We start from the raw sequence: 22,323 nt of genomic DNA, 5'->3' as shown, positions 1-22,323 counted from the left end.
GAGCCGAGGGTATCTGAGATAGGCAGCAATTGCTTTCTAGAGGATAAATGTGAAATACCGGAACTCAAGAAAGAATACATTATTATTTTTTGTTATTACTATTATTACTTTATTTTATTAGTAAAATTGATTTTCGTTTGTGCTAGTTATATTCTATAAAGTTGCCATGAACACTGAGTTAGCAAATACTGAACTGTTCCTCCTAGGGGAAATACAGGTTTAGAATCCTGCCAGCCTTAGTTTACAATATTTTTGTCAACCAGTCAATACATAACCTTGTTTTACGAGTGTCTCTGTTGAAAGACACCTTGTTAAGTATTATATTGAGACATTAGCACTGGATGAAGCCTAAATGAAGCTTATTTAACACACATAATTTCTGCATAAGGCATGTCACAGCCTTCTTATACTTGGAACTCGAGACAATACGTAAGCACTTCATTTGGAGGCCATTTTAAATAGAAAAATCACCAAGAGAAAGTACAAAAATATGATAAATGTGGACTCAGTGGACCACAGAAAGGACACTTGCTTTTAGTACAATAGCTGAAATGAGAGGGTGTATTATCACCTTGCTGGACCTCAACTGGGACTCTGTACGGTGGCCTCTACTGTGCCTTTGCACGCCTTTGTGCATGTCCTCAAATGACTACAAAAGCACCATGAGTATGGCTTTGGAGGTTACCAGTAAATTTTAGCAAGCAGGTGAATTTGCAAATATGAAAACTGAGACTAATGGAAAACAGCCGTATTATTAGAGACTTTACCATGTTGATCATATTTAGAAGGCCCTGACTATAAAAATGAATAACAACTAATTTATGAATTGCTTACTCTAAGCTGGAATCCGGTCTAATTCCTTTAGCTGTATTTTATTCTTAAAACACCTTTATGGTTGTAGGTACTTCATTTTCAGATGTAGTAACTGAGGAAGAGGTCAGTTCAACAATTTGGACTGTCCACACAGACAGCAAATGGAAATATGTAAAATTTTTCAAGCATCGCATTGGTGTTGTGAATGCTGTAATAGTCAGTCTGTGCTGGAACTCACAGGCCACAGCTCAGTGGTTCCCTTCTAAGAAGTGCTGTGCATAAAAAGAAATTATCTTGCCCAAAGTTATGTACTCTCTAATTGCATACGTCCCATGGCTGCTCAAAGTGGGGAATACAAAGGGCTGGCTCCCTTACCTCCATCGAGGACTCTTCTTAGGACTCCAGAGCCTCCCATGGGCTCAGCAAAGCCTCTGTGACAACCACTCCCGAGTTCAACTTCTCCCTCAGCCCAATTCTTCTCTCACTTCCTTGTAGGTGTAGTTCCTGAAAACACCCCCTAAGAAATGATTTGCACACAGTGATCTCCATATCAGGGTCTGTTTCCTGGAAAACCAATCTATGAGAGTTCAAATGGAAACCACTATTCTTTTCTATTTACAGCAGGGTGCATATGTGCTAAGTCACTTTAGTCATGGCTGACTTTTTCTGACCCTGTGGACTGTAGCCCTCCAGGCTCCTCTGTCCATGGGATTCTCCAAGCAAGAATACTGGAGTGGGTTGCTGTGCTCTCTTGCAGGCGTCTTCCCAACCCAGGGATCAAACCCATGTCTCTTATGATTCCTGCATGACAAGTGGGTTCTTTATCACTAGTACCACTTGGGAAGCCACACTAATGGGTAGATTATTTGCTAATTTAAGAAAATAATGCTTACAACAACCCTGGAAGTAAACATATCCTTTTTAGCCCAAACATATTCAAATGGTTTTATAAATCTGTAGAGCATAAACAATGCTCTCAGGATGCTTCAGACGTCCCAGCCGCTGTTGCTGGGACTTGGTTGTATGTACCAAGTCTCCCAGGCCCAACATTATCAACGCCCAAGTCACACATTTAAAGCTTGACCAATGGAAGGCAACGTTGTTTAGCTGGTCAGTCTCTTGAGTGATTGGTACAAAGTCCTTTCTATATTTTCTTTATCTTGCCAAGAGGCAGTCAGTTTCTGCAGTTTAACCTGTTTCTGGTTATTCAGCAAATCTGTGTCCTTGGTTCAAGAACTTGCATACCTTTTCTTGGTAGAGATTTCTTCAGTGGACTTCTCCAAACAGCTTTGGCAATACAAAAACAAACTCAACATCCCAAGGAAAACTTTCCTTGATGAAAAAGTTTCCCCCATTCTGCCACTGATCAGAAGTAACCCACCTCACAAACCATTTGGTCAAGGGCTGGAAAATTACCTAGATTATTATACTCAAAAAAAAAAAAAAAAGGGAAAGAAAATTGCTATCCCAGAGACGTCCACAAATACTAGAGTCCTCACTTGTATAACTGCTAGCAGATAATATCCAAGAATCTATTTTATTCTAAGAATAATATCCATGAATCTAATCTATTCTGAAGAATCTATTCTTCATGTGGAGGGCTGATATGTGGATGGTTTCCGATCTCCTCAGGTGCCCTCCTCAGAAGCTTAGACTTATCTATCAGAATATAACTGATGAAGACGACTTTATTTATCCTCACTGAAGAATGAGGGTTATTCTTGTTTTTAGATGACTCGAAACTTCAAAATGTGGACCGCTGCAGTAAGAAGATTCCTCCTTTCTACCTCCTTCCCATTACGGAGCAGTTGCTCTCTTTAGCAAATCTTTCCATTTCAGACACCCTAATGTACCTTTATTTGTTTAACCAAGTGCTGTTTTTATTATTCCAAGTTTTATGACACAAGCATTTCTTTTTAATAATCTAGCCCCGTAAGTAGCTACTGCTTTAAGGAAGCTCTCTGTTCAGTATAGGTCGCTATTTTTAGAAAGACTCTTCCTGAGCTGTATGAAAAATTTCTAACTTGAATCTCTACTTCATTTGAGTACTTCTCTTAACCTTTTGTGCTTCATTGTTCTGGAATAATATCCAGACCCACTGAAAGGAAAGCAAATCAGGACGAGTTATATTTTCATGCCACCCACGTGCTTGCCAAACATTGTAGGAAATAATAATCACAAAACCAATGGGGAAATTGCTGGTATATTCATATTAATTTTTAACAAGAGCATAAAATTTGGATCAAGTATGTCTCTTTAGGATATCAAGCAACAAATGAACTAAGTGGGCCAAGAATAAGAAACCATTGATGGGTTTGATGTTTTATTTATTTGTTTTCTATTTGTATGTATGTATGTGTCTGTGTTCCTCACTTTTTGGATTTTATATTTGACCCTTCAGTAGTCGATTAAACCCTGTATTCAGATGAATTCTAAATAGCCCATGATGGTTTTTGTTGAAACATACAAAGATGCTGAGTTAAGAGTCTTAGAACCTTGGATGTGAATGAGATTTTATAAATTTACCTTTGAATTTTAAAAGGGTACAAAACTGAGTTTCAGAGAATTTATTCAATGTATAAAATGTCACACAGTGACAAAGCTAGGACTGAAAACATGTTTTTAATTTTCAATCAAGAATTTATCCTGCTATTTCACCATTTTGATTGATGTAAAATCCCATCCCTTCCATTATATGACCTCTCTGAAACTCACACTGGAAGGCGATAATTCTAGCAGAAGATATTCTAACTTAACTGTGAGTTATCTCAAACTCAAGTTCCTGAAATACGGTACTGGTCTCACTCAGGGTTTTCGCAGGAGGCTTGTCTGAGATAGTGAAAATTATTTTTGCATGATTATGACTACACTTATCTTCCTGATGTGTACAATATATTAATTGACCCCAAGCCTAGTGGGATCTCTATTAAAGTGGTAAAACAGAATACCTTCTCCCTATTTTTCAAGGATAATCTTGAGCTATCTGTCATCCACTACTTAACAAAAATTAAACTGAGGGACATAGTAGAGGGGGCTAAACAATGCATAATGTGTATACTCTCCATCCATTCCTCCTTAGTTCACCCCTGCATAAAGTAGCTGAATATCTGGACACCGTGTTTTCCTCTTTATCTTGGCATTCTGAAATTAATTAATAGATTTTATTTAGCAATATTTACTGAGTACTCCCTATAGCTCTGTCCTGTGCTAGGTGTTGTAAATATACATCAGAGAGTTAAGCGTAGTCCCTATAATTGTCAAGCATTTAGGGAGAGAGTGAGATTCCACTGAAATAATGGCATAAATAAATTTGTATCCTATACATAAATATGCAATCATAAATCTTATGAAGGAAATGAACAATGTACAATGTTAGTGAGCTTCCCAGGTGGCAGCAGTGGTAAAGAACCCGCCTGCCAATGCAGGTGAGATGTAAGAACTGCAGGTTTGGTCCCTGGATCAGGATATCCTGGATGAATGCACAGCAGTCCACTCCAGTATTCTTGCCTGGAGAATCGCATGGACAGAGGAATCTGGTAGTCTACAGTTCACAACGTTAGCATGAAAAAGGATAATTTGACCTAGTCTCACATGTCAGGGGAGTCTCTCCTGGGAAAATAGCTTTTGCTTTGAGAACTAAAGTGGTAAGAAGGAATTGATGAAAAATGTTATGAGAGCTGATATTCAAAAATAGAGCCACATGTGTAAAGCCCTGTGGTGAGAAAGCATGCTTTGTTTGAAGATTAAAAAGAAGGTCAATGTCACTAAAGCTTTGAAAGCTGAGGTTGTCATGGTATGAAATGAGACTAAAGCAATATTTAGGGCCCAGGCCATGCTGAGCCATATGAACTATTTTAATTTTACCCCAAGAGCAAATATTGCTGGGCAAAATATCAATAACCTCAGATATGCAGATGACACCACCCTTATAGCAGAAAGTGAAGAGGAACTAAAAAGACTCTTGATGAAAGTGAAAGAGGAGAGTAAAAAAGCTGACTTAAAACTCAACACTCAAAAAACTAAGACCATGGCATCTGGTCCCATCACTTCATGACATATAAATGGGGAAACAATAGAAACAGAGAAAAACTTTTATTTTCCTCCAGAATCACAGCAGATGGTAATTGCAGCCATGCAATTAAAAGATGCTTGCTCCTTGGAAGAAAATCTATGACCAACGTAGACAGCATATTAAAAAGCAGAGACATTACTTTCCCAACAAAGGTCTGTCTAGTCAAAGCTATGGTTTTTCCAGTAGTCATGTATGGATGTGAAAGTTGGACCATAAAGAATGCTGAGCACTGAAGAATTGATGCTTTGAACTGTGGAGTTGGAGAAGACTCTTGTGAGTCCCTTGGACTGTAAGGAGATCAAACCAATCAATCCTAAAGGAAATCAGTCCTGAGTGTTCGTTGGAAGGACTGATGCTGAAGCTTCAATACTTTGGCCACCTGATGCGAAGAACTGACTCACTGTAAAAGGCCCTGATGCTGGGAAAGACAGAAAATAGGAGGAGAATGGGAGGATAGAGGATGAGATGGTTAGATGACATCACCGACTGGATGGGCATAAGTCTGAGCAAGCTCTGGGAGGTGAGGTAGGACAGGGAGGCCTAGTGTGCTACAGTCCATGGTGTTGCAAAGAGTCGGGACACGGACTGAGTGAATGGAGAACAACCAAGAGCAAAGAGCAAAAATAATTCATTGAAGGATTTTGCACAGATGTGATACATCACCAGACTTGTACTTAGGAACTACCACTCTGATTGCAGGCAAGATAATTGATAAACAGGGTTAGTGGGAATTTAAAAACTGAAAGAGGAAAGGGAGTGTTATGACGGTCCAGAAAGATGTGAGGGTCTTTGGTCCAGGGTGGTGGTGGTAATGGAAATAGAAGTGGATGTATTCAAGGTGTATTTAGGAGATGTGGTGTTTTGGATTTCTTAATGAAGGTAGAAAAAGAGAGGGTTTGGCCACAGATGACTCCCAGGCACTTGACATTCTGAAAAGGATTAACAGTGGTATCATTCACTGAGAGAGGGGGAATTATAAAAAGAGCTTAGAGTGTTGAATATCCAGTGTTTAGAGCTTTGGATGTGTTCAGTTCAAGCTGATTGTTGTTGTGTTAGGAGAGTGGTTGAAGATGATGTGTACTGAAGCTCAGGAGGGAATTAGCAGTCATCAACAGATGGAGATGGAATATCTGGGTATAAATGAGAATTTTTAGTGTTTTCACTGTATTTTCAGATGAACACACTTAAGTGGAATTACATGCTATTGAGAAAAGTTCAGTATTGGAGTGAGACAGATAATAGAGGAGAAGAACACATTGATTTCCTCTGAGATCAGCTAAGAAGACTAAAGTATAGGTGAGCTAGATACAGGAAAATATGTACTTCTTCAGTTATAACGAGAGAGGTGAAGGGACTCAGGGAAGGAAGAAAGTGGTCTCCCAGGGCTGATAGAGAGAAGACAGAGGATTCCTGTGCAATGGCTTCGATTTCTCTTTGTTTTAAGCAAGGAGAGTTGGGTGAGGATCTGGAGAGTCAGAGTTCCGTGGGGAGCACAAAAGTTTAAAATGATTGTTGTAGAAAGTGGACAAGATTTGTGAACCAGAGAGAAGTCTGATTTAAGGCAAGCATTAAGGCCCCTTAATTTGAAGATCATAAAACTCATAGCATCAGTTTGCTCTTTCGTGTGATTTTCTCAAGCTATGTCCGGTTACTTGGATGATAGTAGAAGGAAAGGGACTATCTGGTTTCGTTCAAGGTTGGTATCTTTCAAAATGGGTTTAATGAATAATAGAGAGGAACTGTTTGGCAGGAATATTTTTGAAATGGTGATCAAAGAAACTAAACTGGATAATGAAAGAATTAGTGAAAGGGATGGTTGTTGGATTGGGCAAAAGGAGAAGGAATTAGTCTAACTACGTCATGTATGGATGTGAGAGTTGGACTGTGAAGAAAGCTGAGCGCCGAAGAATTGATGCTTTTGAACTGTGCTGTTGGACAAGACTCTTGAGAGTCCCTTGGACTGCAAGGAGATCCAACCAGTCCATTCTGAAGGAGATCAGCCCTGGGATTTCTTTGGAGGGACTGATGCTGAAGCTGAAACTCCAGTACTTTGGCCACCTCATGTGAAGAGTTGACTCATTGGAAAAGACTCTGATGCTGGGAGGGATTAGGGGCAGGAGGAGAAGGGGACAACAGAGGATGAGATGGCTGGATGGCATCACTGACTCGATGGACGCAAGTCTGAGTGAACTCTGGGAGTTGGTGATGGACAGGGAGGCCTAGTGTGCTGCGATTCATGGGGTCGCAAAGAGTTGGACATGACTGAGTGACTGAATTGAACTGAATGAAGGGGTCAGTTGTCTAAGACAGTTGGAGTAATAGGGATTGGTGAGCACAAAGTGGATTAAAAGAGTTCACAGTGGATTATGAATGCACTTTTGTGGTAAGAAAGATGATGTTGTTTGGACCAAAAATTTGAGTTGGGTGTGGGCATAGAGAGAAGGGGGATTAGTCTCTTGGGAATAGAGTTGTTTCAGGTGATGATAAATTCTAGGATGTGAATCTGAGTAGGTGGTTAAGGCAGCATGTTGGAGAGAATCATCAGAGTTGAGGAAATCAAGAAAGTTGAGGACTGTAGTCTGAATGAATTAACCATGTGAATGACAATAAAGGTAAAAAAGATTTTTCAAATACCAAGTTTTTGAGGCAGGAGAGATAAGAATAGAACGACTGAGAATGATGGTTCTAGGGGAGAGGAAAACGATGGAGATGAATGAAGACAGCTCTCCAGGAGCAGCGTTTTGTAAGAGAGTGGGGAAGAGTTTCAGACTTTAACCAGCCCCATTTCTTCTTCTTGGTCACATCAGAAGACAGCAGTTATCAGCCTCCCTTGTAGTTATTTGGGGTCATGCATCTGAGTTCTGGCCATTGGTATGAAAAAGAAGCGATGTTGTCAATGTTTTAACAAGATGATGGAATAACCATTGCATCTGCCTTTTGATGCCTTCCCTCCATCTGCCCCTGCTGGATATTTTCAGAATTAACTTAAAACAGTAAGATGCTAGGACCAAAAAATGGAAATAGACCGATTTTTGAGTCACTTCTCTGAAGAAAAATGTTCAAACTGCTTTTATTAGCCAGGGCAGTGATGTGATTTAGAACAAAAAGTTTTCCAAAGGGAGGAGTCCAAGGTCCACAGAGACCAACAGAAAAGAGATGTCTCCCAGATAACTAGAATGATAAACCCCCAGCAGGAGGCTTTTACTGTGTCTGCCAGCAATGCTGAAGAATTATTTGGACCAGTGAGATTTTTATTCTTCACTTTTCTAAATGGAAATATTTAGGGTGGTATCCTGTCCCTATTTCACAACTATATGTGGTGTGTGCATTTGTGAGGGTGGGAAGAAGAAAACATCATCATTTTAGTCCAAAGTTTCTGGGATCAGGATAAACCATATCCAAAGATGAGGGAGAAGGCTAGGACTCATCCTTTGTTCAGAAATTTTGTTAGAAGGAATGATTGCATGGAGACTTGGGTTTTGTTATGAGTGAGAATTTTGTGTGTATATAGGCAGGTATTTGTTGACCAGAAGTCTGAACTCCAGCAGAAATTGCTTGAATCTCATCAATTGTATGACTTTTCCCTAGGAGTTCTTGCCTAGAGAATCTCAGGGATGAGGGAGCCTGGTGGGCTGCCCCATCTATGGGGTCACACAGTCTTGGACACGACTGAAGCGACTTAGCAGCAGCAGCAGCAGCAGAGAAGACTAGACTTCTCTACTAGTCTAATTCCAAAGGAATTAGGTAGGAGTCATATGGACTGAGGAGTTTGGTGGGCTATAGTCCATGGAGTCACAAAGAATCAGACATGACTGAGCAACTAACATTTTCATATGATTAGTTATGCTCAAGTAAATGTGAACAGAAATGATGTAAGCTATTTCTAGGCTTGAATTCTCAAACCAATTGAAAACTCCTTGGCGCATTATCTCTCTTCCAAATTTTGTGGGTAGGAAAAGAATTTTGAGATATCAGAGACATGTAATAGAAAGTAACAGGGTCTAAAAGTGACCCCTTAGAGGAAGGCTGCCAGGAAATCTTAACTTTCACAGCTGAAGATGGCTGAGTGAGAATTAGCTTTTATTACATTGTCACTGAATTTGTATACTTATTCAATAGCTGATAGATTTGATCTTGAGCAGAAGTGAATTGACAGCACAAGAAATTTTCACAAGTCTATGGCACTGGCTTATTAATAGGAAAGCAAGCAGGGTGGAGATACTGTGGGAAGTTTGTAAAAAGGTCACTTGTGTTTTGTTGGGGGCAAAACATTTGGGAGATTGTTCCTCCTGGTAACACTGGAGACAGATGATTTGCCTAACTAAGCTGGCATGTTTAGTGGAAGAGGTTTTAAAGGAATCATATACTTACTGTGAACTGGCTGTTATTGGCTGCACTTGGCAAAGTGTTATATGGAAGGGCTTACACGATGACAAGTTATCTGATTTACTAGCAGAAACGAAAGGGAATATATGGAGTCCAAAAGATTCGGGCCATGTCGAGTCAGAAAAGCATCATCTCAGACTCCAGATAGCAAGAAAAGGAATTAAAAAATTTGGAGAGTGACACAATCCAGTTCAACTTTCTGTCTTACCAAAATGGTTCCAGTTGGAGATGAAATAGAGTGTATGGCTTATGTTCACATTTGTTTCAGGAGGGCATCAAGATAACAGTCATTAAACATAGAGAAAGTCACAGCTCAACAATTACATCTAGAAAGAACTCTGGGTGTGGTTGTTGAACCATGGATTTATAGAAAAAGAGAAAATCCATGCCTAATAAGTTTTGAAAAATAAAAATATATATTGCCAGGAAAACCTCAAGACCATATTAAAAAATCTCTGATGCTGGCTAGCAGCAAAAACAACACTCAGCTTCCCACAACTTCCCTAGTGACCCTCAATCAAGAGACAGTTTTCAAGGCTGCCTTGCCTCAAGGAGGTCACACTAGCTAATCCTTAATTACAACATGCCCATGTAAGGTGGCAGGATGGAGAACGCTTACTGAGAGAAGAACATGAGGTCACAGAGAGTGAGGACCAAAAGGGATTCTTCCAAAGAATAGAACCAGTTTGTGGAGTCTCGACTGCCTCTCAGAGGAGGATAACTCCCAGGTCCTGGCCCCCCGAATTTCAACACTGTGAGCCTGTCACAGCCACGTGTCTTCCGTTATCTCCCTATCCCTTTCTTTTGGAGTGAAAATATCTAATGCGGCTATCTTCTGCATACTCCAACATTGTCCACTGAAGTGAGACATAGATTGTATCTCTGCGAAAAAGAGCCACATGTGGAGTTGGTGTGTAGGATTGGGAATCAGCTGAGAGACCTGATTTTGAGCCAGATACAGTGACCAGATGGTAACTTGGCCTACCTCTCTTAGGAGTAAAGAGTGTACTGTATGGGTTGGAGAAAGGACAAAAATGGCTATTGGTTGACCAAAATACTGGGTTCCTGTAGATACCCACAGTCTTATCTCCTCTTCCTAGGAGCCCTAGAAGTCTATGTTTCAAAACCACTATTTTCGTTAGCTTGGTGCCACATTGTCTGATTCGTAGCTGATGAGATGTAAACAAAAATGACATGTCACTGTCTGGCTGAGGTGAAGCTCGCACAGTGTGTATTCTTCTCAATATTTTCCCCTTCCTGTTGGCTGAATGATACCAACATGACCTTACTGTCAAAAGATGATCGAACAACCGCAAAAGCGCAGTCTGTTTGAGGAAAGTCAGTTGACCTTCTCTTTGGACTGTTTTTGGAGTGAGAAACTTCTGTGTCACGCTTTGAAATTTCAGATGTCTACGTTACTGTGGCTTATTTTAACCTATTTTGAACAATATGGGGGATTAGTACTCTGTGAATATCAAGGAAGAGTACAAAACAAACAGACAAACAAAAAAACCTAACTTTCTCCTCAAACTGATAAGATATGATTTTGCAGAGAAGGCAGAACCATCTTGGGAAGCTATATCTCTAGGAGAAAGTAATGTTTTCATTAAAACAAGGAAGTAAAGAAAAAGCTAAGGGAAAAGATGAAAGACAAAAGTGAGTTTGTGTATTATAGAATAGTGTTTCAAGAAAGGAGAGTGAATCGTTTGAAGATGTAAACCGAGGATATGGCTAGTCAGAACCAAGGAACTACAGAGTATCTTGATGACAGCCGCTCCAAGGACTAGAGGGCCAGGGTGAGGGGTTAGACTTTCATGACAGGGTCAAAAGCTCTGATCGCCCAGTTCTATTGTTAGTTTAATTTAACAAAGTGGCCAGGGGGTATAATTGCTGGAGGAATTGTGTTACTCCATCTGGGGCAGATGGTTGCCAGCCCTTTTGTTTTCTCAGTGCCCCTGAAGCCCAGAGTGGTGGCAGTCCCTGGAGTGCTCATGCTTGGATAGCCATTGATGACAGCAAGAAAGATTTTGATCCTTGTATTTTGGTTTCCTCCAAAGGTATTGGATTGCCTGCCCCTGATCCTTCTCTGGAAGCTCTTCAAAGGTCAGTGTGTCACTGAGATGGTCACTTGTTTCTTGAAGCATCTTCGGGCCAATGGTCAATGTCTTAATGATGCCATTAGAGATTCCTTGTTGTGACACTTCTTTCCTGAAGGTACTGTTTTCGATATTCTGAAGCTGGAGAACAGTTTTCAAAGGAGACATGGCTTCTTTCAGGCTTATTTTGCTCTGAAGCTCTTAGATTTCATTTCCATCCAGCTTTATACATCTTCTCTTTCTCTAGAAAGTTTAAGAATGACATTGTTTAGCACACGGAACAGTGCATACACTTAGGGAGGCCTGGTGTAGAAATGATACCTTAGTATCAGTAAAAAGTACTTTTCCTGAGAAACAGGATTGTTTTATTCTGCCTTAGATAATGTGAATTATATTGTGTCTACCTATGGTGTTGGTAGCTAGAAAGCTTTCATGGGCACCAGTGATTCATCCATTGTGTGAAAAGTATTTTGGGACTAAACCTACCTTGGGTTCACCTTTTCTGTCTTTCTTTTTATTTTTTAAGCTCTTATTTCCCCATTGTTTAGATTTCTTAACTTTATTTTGTTTTAAATGTGGAGTGGATATATCAAGGCAAATTTAATGGTGGTTTTTTAGAGTGGCTATGGTGTTAGAAAGAATGAAAGAGGTGAAAAAAAAAAAAAGAAAGAACTAGTGTAAGAAGGAAAGAGTACTTTCTGTCAGCTTCTTTCCATGCTCTGCCAGACTCTGCTATTTTAGTGGGGCCTGGCTGAGTCCTAACTGCTTGTGCCTGTATCTATGCTGAGGTCTTTTTCTGGAAATATCAAAGGCTGTGAGGCACAAGTGTTTGAAAGGCTAGGCTAGAAGTGCCAGGGATTAGCCATGCCTGTGAAAAAGAGATGGGTAATCCGTGACTCTCAGGTTGCTACATAAATACCCCACCTCCCTCACCCCTTGGTTGAGACTATTATGCATTGTTTTGTGCCATGTCTCAGTATGCCCACGGGATTGAGCGCTAGGCACTTACCACGAACTGTCTTTTTTTCCAAGTATCGCTTCTCTGCTCTCCCGTCACTGACGCCTTCCTTTCTCAAAGACGTCCTTGCGTTCAACTCCTTGTGTCAGGTCTGGGAGACTCAGCTAACAGAGAGAAAGATAAAGGGTGTGAGGCAGAGATGGAAGGAGGGAGGGGAGGAGGGACAGACAGACAGAGACAGAGACGGAAGAGAGAAGGAGGGAGAAAGAAACAGAAAAATCTGCATTATATGAATAATATATGTTCATTTTGCTACCAGAAGGATCCTCACTCATCTTAGGTGAAGTGTTTTTATAGCTATACGTATGCAGTTTTCTCTGTTGAAGGAATAAACCAAAACTATTTAAATCACTTTATTAGTGATATATGACAGTGAAAAATATTTACACAAAAGATTTCTCTAGTTTATTAATTGATGTACAACTTTAAAACCTGATCGGATTCTGAAAGCTGATTTTATTGTTTTTTTTTACTCTTTTTCAGACCCTTAATTAGAACTAACTTCATACCTAACCCATCTCTTTTGCACTCTGCTAAATGTCGGGCCAGGTTTGGCCACTCACATTCATTCATGCTAAGCTCGGTCTTGGGTACAGGTATAACTAGAACCGTATTCCTTTGCCATTCAACAAATTCTAGATAATACAAAAGTTTTAATGACTTATATAATGACATATACTTTCAAGGCTAAGGAAAAGTGTCATATTAATCCAGGTTTTTTAAGCATTTATTTTGAACAAAGTGTTGATACCTAAGGATACACAAGTCCATAGTGTGTAGACAACTTAAATATCTATTTTAAAATTAAAGATATGCCACTTGTATTTATTTAATTTTTAAAAAATAGCACTGAATTGGATACTGTGACGAACAGCAACAAAAAATGATTCAGACACACTGTATACCCAACAGAAATGTCTTAACATATGTGAAGAAATGTATTACAAATGTATTACATACCTGAAGACTGACCCAGGCAAGCGGCACTTATTTATAATACCTCATAACTGGAAGCCAGCCCTTCTGCAGAAGAATGTGTAAACACAAAGGGATACACTCACGCAGTGAAACATGGTACAGTAATGAGACTATGTAAACTGTAAGTACAGGAAGCAACGTGCTCATAAATGTAAACCAGAGTCAGAGAAGTCAGATACAAAAGAGTGTGTTCATTTGATCCCAGTTATATGAAGTTTGCAATAAGGCTCGGTTAACAAATCAAGACTGTGGATCTCCATGGGGGCAGGGGTAGTGACTGAAAGGGAGCATGGGGTGGCTTCTGGTATTTTGCTAATTTCTTTATTTTTCAATCTGGGCATTACTTATATTGATATGCCAGCTTTGTTTATTTATCCAGGTGTACATTTGTGACTTATGTACTTCTCTATATCTATAATGGTATATGTATCTATCTATAGATACATACACACACACACACACATATATATAAAGATAAATCAGACATTTTGCTTTGAGTTCACATCTCCTAGGAGATATGTGGTATATAAACACATACCTTTAATTTTATGTTAAAAGTATTAAGAACCACAAATGTTATAAAAAACAAATTTCTTAGGATTAAAGATAAATTAGAAATTTTCTTCCACCTTGGATGCATCTGAAATGCTTAATGGAAGTAATGAATACATTTTGAGACTGCCCTGGAAGGATAAGTGGGGATTGCCATGTGGGTGCAGATCAGAAGGGTCTAGGTGGAGGAACAGTAAGAAGAAATGTGCTGGCATGTTCTACAAACAAGTTTCCTGTGTGGTCTGGACATTAGGAGCTGTCAAATGTAAGCCAGATGAGAAGCTGGGGCTGGCTGATGGAAGGCTTTCAACAGTAGACTGAGGAATTTTAGGACCTTTTGTTGAGTGCCAGTGTTTTTGAGCATAGTCAGCATGACCAGAGCCATACCGAGAAAGAAAGGGAAATCACTAAGTGATACAAAAGGTTGGTGTAAGGGAATTCTGGATGAGGGAGACCAGAAAGGACATCTGGAAATGATCCAGCTCACTGGACTTAACAGCTTGTTTAGGGCACAACATGGGCCCAAAACTGAACCTATATTTTTACGATTGATTAACTAGGGTTTGGAGAGGAGACTATGAGACTCCATTTGAGGCAGATTGAGTTTGAGTGGTCAAAAAGTTATTTAGAGTTTGGGCAAGTACTTTGTAAACACAAGACTGGAGCTCATGAGCAAGGCTGAGATTTGAATTTGTGAGGCGTCTACATAAGTGTGATTCAGGTGATCAAGGACCAAAGTGAAAACAAAGAAACAAACAACAAAAAAATCAACCCCTATGCTGCATCTTTGTAACTTCACATCCAATGCTGTAGAGCATTAAAGTCCAATGGGCAGAAATGCAACTAACAATACACAGCAATGGGCTTCCCTGGTGGCTCAGCTGGTAAAGAATCCGCCTGCAATGTGGCAGACCAGGGTTCAGTCCCTGGGTTTGGAAGATCCCTTGGAGAAGGGAAAGGCTACCCACTCCAGTATTCTGGCCTGGAGAATTCCACAGAGTGTATATAGTCCATGGGGTCACAAAGAATCGGACATCACTGAGCGACTGTTGCTTCGGCACTTCTAATACGCAACAACATCAACAAGAGTGGCCCTGTGTAAGTTTCTTGAGGGTGAGGAATGTGTTTTGTTAACCATAATTATCTTCCGTCCTTTCACAGCTCCTGGCACATAACAGGCATTTGATAAACGCATTTTTTAGGTGGATGAGTTAATTTTATTTGCACAGTACTTTACCAGGTTTGTTTCCTTATCAGTACCCTAATGCCTCAAAACTTTATCATTTGTACCATGAAAGTGCTATGCTACAGTTATAGTTTTATACTTATAAATAATATATTTTTTCATACACACTAAAAAGGAATCATATTTTCATCATGTAATTTCCTGTAGTTAATGAGCAGCCTCGTTCCATTTATCCTGGCTCTTGTATGTCAGATACATTTCACAGTGGTCATTACAAGGGAAACTCTGGGAGAGGACGAGAAAGAGAGTTGATAGCTGGCTTCACTTCACAGAGTATGTGTTTTTTCACACAGCAGACCAAGATCTGTTAAAAATTAGTGCAGTTTTGCTATGGAGTTGCAGCGTGGTGTTACCGTGCTATACTTATATGAACTTTACAAGGATATTCTAAGGGGTCAGTGGAGTAGATTGTAAATGCAAAGAGGAAACCCTTGAGCACCAAGGGGAGGTGATTCAGATGTTAGTAACTACAGTAAAACTCTTCCAAGATTATCCAAGGTAAATCCCCTAGGGGAGCAAAATAATGTTCCCTGCAACCCAGGGACGTAGTCTTAATTGAACCATTACTCTAGTGGTAAAAGTCCCCGACCCTCCTTGCATTCGGAATACAGAAGGTGTCCATCGTTAAACCTGCTCTTTGTTATCACCTGATGATAGACATGATTTCTGCACAGGAGTCTGTTCATCTCTTAAATGCTAACCTACAACATGAGTGTTAATAGAATGCATCTCTGTCTAGTTAAGGCTATGGTTTTTCCTGTGGTCATGTATGGATGTGAGAGTTGGACTGTGAAGAATTGATGCTTTTGAACTGTGGTGTTGGAGAAGACTCCTGAGAGTCCCTTGGACTGCAAGGAGATCCAGCCAGTCCATTCTAGAGGAGATCAGCCCTGGGTGTTCTTTGGAAGGAATGATGCTAAAGCTAAAAGTCCAATACTTTGGCCACCTGATGCGAAGAGTTGACTCATTGGAAAAGATTCTGATGCTGGGAAGGATTGGGGGCAGGAGGAGAAGGGGACGACAGAGGATGAGATGGCTGGATGGCATCACTGACTCGATGGACGTGAGTCTGAGTGAACTCTGGGAGTTGGTGATGGACAGGGAGGCCTGGCGTGCTGCAATTCATGGGGTCACAGGGTCAGACACGACTGAGCGACTGAACTGAACTGAACTGAATGACAAAAATATCCATAATTAGCACTAGTCATATTCTACTCCCTTAGAAACAGAGTAGCAACTTTGTGCCATTCAATTTTTTAAGCCATTAAATGGGTTTTAAATACTTAGCCTTACCATCTTTTTGCATTACCTGTCAACAAGAGTAAATATTACAGAACCCTATTCTAATTTCCACATTCATCTAGACAAACTAGAATGATAACAATGAAGACATCATTTTGGTGTTATAGATTATTCTCATATTTCCTGTTCATCCCTTTTATATTCTTTTGACAATCAGTGGAGTTCTCTTTGCTTTCTTCTGGTTTTCCATTTATTCTTCTCTTTATCCTAACCAATAAAGATAGATGGATATGTGATTAGGAGACACTTATAAATATATTCATTAAATATATGCATAAATAATGAATATATGTGATTAAATAATACAGGTTATAAATAAATATTTGTTTATATTGATATTAATATTTATAAACATTTTATTAATATTTACAATCAATTTTAAAATATACAAATATTGATTTATATATTATAACAATAATATAATATTAATGGTATAACATTTATAAATTAATATTTATAATATTTATTAATATTTATAAACAGATTATAAATAAATATTTGTGTTCAGTTTTTAATTTACAAAAAAAGAACATGTAGAACATTATTATTAGGTCTATTTTATGTAACAAAATCAATTGCAAGATGAGGACAATTTATAATTTCCTTTATGATCCTGAATATTTATAGGAAATATATATTCTTAACATTTAACAAGTGAAAATTTGAACTTACAGATGCTATGTGACTTGCTAAAGGTCACACAATCAGTAATGAACAAATAGGTCTTGTATCAGTTAGAGTACTTTTGCAGAGGGTAAAATAAACCTGCTGCTGTTGCTAAGTCAGTTCAGTCGTGTCTGACTCTGTGAGACCCCATGGACGGCAGCCCACCAGGCTCCTCCGTCCATGGGATTCTCCAGGCCTAAAGGGGGAAAGTAAGTTTGTCAGACTCAGAGGTGCTTACCAAAATCAGAAAAGGTGATGAACTGAACTCATACAGCAGCTACAAATTCTCTGTATCATCTCAAGAGCATTGCTGGAGCAAATTATTCTCAACTGTTTTAAGTCTGCTTTGTTTGTCTCCCAAGAATCAGATCCTATGGAGGAGACCCTGGTTGGTCTTGTTTGGGAAATGCATCTGCTTTTTCTACAGAGGTGTGGTTGACACCTTGATGAAGTGTTCCCAGACTGTGTTAAATGAAAGGAGGACCCTACCCCCCACCCCCTGCCCCTGCAAGAAGGTAGCATAAATGCTGGTTAGGTACAAGGCTTCAAGCGTCCCCACAACCTATTTCCCAGGTTTCTTACTAAGAGGGAGGGGACATATGTATACCTATGGCTGATTCATGTTGATGTTTGGCAGAAATCAACAACATTCTGTAAAGCAATTATCTTTCAATTAAAAATAAATACATTAAAGAAAACCTTTTATTTTGTATTGGAGTATAGCCAATTAATGTGATAGTTTCAGGTGAACAGCAAAGGGATTCAGCCATACATTCACATGTTTCTATCCTCTCCCATCCAGACTGCCACATAACATTGAATGGAGTTCCCTGTGCTCCACAAGTGATCCTTGTTGGCAATCCATCTTAAGCAAAGCAGTGTCTACATGTCAATCCCAAACTCCCTAACTATCCCTTCCTCTCATTCTTCCACCCTGACAATGAAAAGTCCGTTCTCTTAAGTCTGTGAGTCTGTTTCTGTTTTGTTCATTTGTATCATTTCTCTTTAGATTCCACATAAAAGTGATGTCATATGATATTTCTTCTTCTCTGTCTGACTTACTTCATCCCGTATGACAGCCTCTGCATCCACCCACGTTGCCGCAAATGGTAATATTTCATTCTTTTTAATGACTGAGTGATATTCCATTGTTTATTTGTTCCACGTCTTCTTTATCCATTCCTCTGTCTATTGAGGTTGCTTCCGTGTCTTGGGTATTGTAAATGAACATTGGGGTGCATGTATACTTTGGACCATGTTTTCATTTCCTAGGCTTTCTGTTCCCAATTCTTATAGCTTTTCTGTGATACAAGTGAATTTTTACTCCTCGTAATCAGCAGCTCTAACAGCTACAGACATGCTGGCAGTCAGTTAAACAATCTGAGACATGAGCTAGAGAGCTATAACTTCTTTGGAATCATGGTGAGATGCGTGTGCTCTGCTTCCATCAGTAACCTCACCGCCAGCTCCTGACTACTGGTTCATGTTTGTGAGGACCAATCAGATTGCTTCTGGTGGTCCCATTCTAGACAGAATGAAGCACAAGATAATTGGTAAAAGTAAAAATACCACTGTCACAGGTAAGGATTAGTTATGTATAAATGATAAGCTATATTGTAACAAGGTAATATATCCTCCAGATTTAATTAGCTTGCAATGTGAGTTATAAATTCTTTGTGAAGGAGGGGATTAATTAAATTCTCTGCAGGAGGGGAAAAAGCAGTCTGAAAAATTTCAACACAAATAGATAATATTTTTTCATATTAATTAAGGCCAGTTCTCATTATTTAAACCTTAGGGCCATGATTGCTACTGTCTATTTTTCCAAGGCAAATGGAAAGGGGAAACACGTTAGAAGAAATAAAAAAAAAATAAGGAAATACAGAAGAATCAATCAACTTTAACTTTATGGTAGTGATATTTATAGTCCATTACTTATTCCATCATAAGTGCCAATGTGGGTGAGGAAAAATAATTTTCTGTCTTCCCTTTAGGTTTCTTGGCTGAGAAACCTCATGTAATCAAAGGCAGATTAATAGGAGAAAAACAAACAGATATCTAATAACATGTACACCTCCCATATACATGGAACAGGCTCAGAAAAACTGAATAACTCTCCAAAATAGCCCAAGCCACCACCTTAAATACCATATTTAGCTAAAGGCAAAAGAGGATGCTGAGGTTGAGGGATCCAGTTATTATGAAGGACTGTTAGGAAAAGTGCAGTTAACAAGGGTGTGGTTGTCATGCAGCTTTAACCTGTCTTCTCCATTGATAAGTTTCCAGAAATCTGGTCATCCTCTTCTGGTATGTATAGAGAAGAAGATACCCTTTCAAATGGAGGTTTCTCTTATAAATGTAGATATCTCTTACAAAAGGTTAACTTTTACTGGTTTTCCGAGCTGGTTCTAAGGGTGCAATTTCTTAAAAATAACTAGCTCGAATAATCAATATGCCAAAGAAGCACCTTTGGGGTGGCAATTTCTGTTCCCTTTGCCAATCAACAAGTTTTCTTGAGAGCTGAGACAGAGAAATGGTAAATCTATAACTCTGAAACTATCTGCATCATTTTACTTATTGAGTTTATTGAACAACAGGTTTATTTGTTCCCAGGATTGGTGATCAGAATAAATACAATAAAGTTATTTACTAAGGACGTACCTGTTTGCCCAGACCCATAGAAGTTATCATGGAATAGTAAAATAGCATGACTTTGAAGCAACATGTCTGAGATATTTGCTCTCTGATATTTACATAAGCTTGGGAAACTTTGTTAACCTCTGAGCCTTAATGAAATGATCAGTAAAACAGTGATAATAATTCCTGTAGGTTTATTGGAAAACAAATACAGCACGTGAAATTTCTAATATATCCTGGGTAATTGCAAACATTTGTTCAGATTTCTCATGGTGCCATAGGGAATGTAAAGATATTTAAGACCACAGCAGTAATTGAAGGGCTTCCCAGGTGGCACTAGTGGTAAAGAACCCCCCTGCCAATGCAGGTAGGCAAAAGACATGTGGGTTCGATCCCTGGGTTGGGAAGTTCGCCTGGAAAAGGTCACGGCAACCCACTCCAGTATTCTTGCCTGGAGAATCCCATGGGTAGAGGAGCCTGGTGGGTTACAGTCCATGGGGTCACAAAGAGTCAGACATGACTGAAGTGACTTAGCATGCAAGCACAGTAATTAAATTCTAACTAAAAAGTGAAATAATATAAAGAATCAGTCAAACCAGACACACAAAAAAGAAATCTAATCTAATATAAAAATTTACGAATAACTTCAGGGACAGAAGGCGTCATAATGCAGGAAAACCCAGCAAATCCCTACAACCATAGTTTTCCAGGTTCTTATTTGTCCTCTCAGAGGCACTCTCACCCATATTAACATGAAATTCTGAAACAATATGTGTGGTTTGCATCACTGACTCAGAAGATAGTGTCTCAGACATGAAACATTTTCATATAAGGTCAGTCAAGTAACTTTTACATGATGTTTTCCAGAAAGAATATGCTTTCTTTCACAATTGCGAAAGAAAAGTTGATAAGTTAAAATTCATTAGGATTAAAATCTTCTGCTTTGCAAAAGACACAGCTGAAAGAATGAAAAGGCATGCCACAGCCTGGGAGAAAGTATTTTCAAAACATATATTTGATATAAGACTTGCATCTAAAATATACAAAGAAGTCTTAAAACTTAACACTTCACAAAAGAAGATATACAGAGGTATCTATGCATATAAAAAGATGTTCAATAGCATATATTATTAGGCAATTGCAAATTATAACATTTAAGAGATACCACTATATGTCGACTATAGTATCTAAAAGCCAAAACCTTAGAACACCAAATGCTGATCAGGATGTGGATCAGTGGAAACTCTCAGTTATTGCTGGTGAGAATGCAGAATGATACAGCTATACTGAAAAATATCTTCAGAGTTATAAAGTAAATATAAGCCTAAATGTGCATGCACGCTGCATGCTCGATCACATCGGACTCTTTGTGACCCCATGGTCTGTAGCTTACCAGGCTCCTCTGTCGATGGAATTTTCCAGACAAGAATACATAGCAGGTTGCCATTTCCTAGGTATTCTTCCCAACCCAGGGATTGAACCTGTGACTCCTGTACCGCCTGCATCGGCAGGCAGATTCTTTGCCACTGTCGAGAGTCCCTTGGACGGCAAGGAGGTCAAACCAGTCAATCCTAAAGGAAATCAATCCTGAATATTCATTGGAAGACTGATGCTGAAACTCCAATATTTGGCCACCTGATATGAAGAACTGACTCATTGGAAAAGACCCTAATCTGCTGGGAAAGATTGAAGGCATAAAAGGGGACAGCAGAGGATGAGATGGTTGGATGGCATCACTGACTCAATGGACATGAATTTAAGCAAACTCCAGGAGATAGTGAAGGACAGTGGAGCCTGGCGTGCTGCAGTCCATGGGGTCATAAAGAGTCATATACGACTTAGGAACTGAATAAGTACCAGCTGGGAAACCCCCATCTACCTAAATATACACCTTATAAACTTATATATGTTCTTATTATATGGGATAGGAGCTGTGCTCCTAGGGGTTTTCACCAACTTGAAAATGTATTTTTTAAAAACTTCATGTGAACATTTATAGCAGCCTTTTAAATAATTGCTAAAACCTGGATATAACCAAGATGCTCTTCAATAGTTAATGAATTAACCAGCTTTGGAATATCCATTCAGTGGAATGTTATTCAATAATAAGAAGTGAGCTATCAAGCCTAAAATACATGTAGGAGATTAAGCACACATTTCTATAGGAAGGAAGCCAGTCTGAAAAGGATGCATGTTGTATGACTTCAATTATATGATGTTCTGGAAAAGATAAAAGTATGGAGAAACTAAAAAGATCAACAGTTTCCAAGTTCAAGGCAAGGATGACTAGGTGAAGCACAGGGAGTTCTTATGATTCTGAAACTCTTCATCACATATGTAATATATCATATATCACAATATGTATTTTGAAAATGTATAGAATTTTATAACATCAATAATGTACCATTATGTATGCAAATTAAAAAAAAAAGCATTTAGAACCTCAAGGTATCATAGGCAAGAATGTAGGCTCCCAAGAATGTCCATCTGTATTACAAATGTATGAGACAACCCTACTGAAGAGGGTGAAGAGGTGAAAATGCTGACGTAGATAACT

Source organism: Oryx dammah, unplaced genomic scaffold (assembly GCF_014754425.2).
Source record: "Oryx dammah isolate SB20612 unplaced genomic scaffold, SCBI_Odam_1.1 HiC_scaffold_17, whole genome shotgun sequence".
In the NCBI taxonomy this organism is placed as follows: Eukaryota; Metazoa; Chordata; class Mammalia; order Artiodactyla; family Bovidae; genus Oryx; species Oryx dammah.
The sequence above is the reverse complement of the archived record's forward strand: the minus strand, read 5'-3'. Positions refer to the sequence as shown.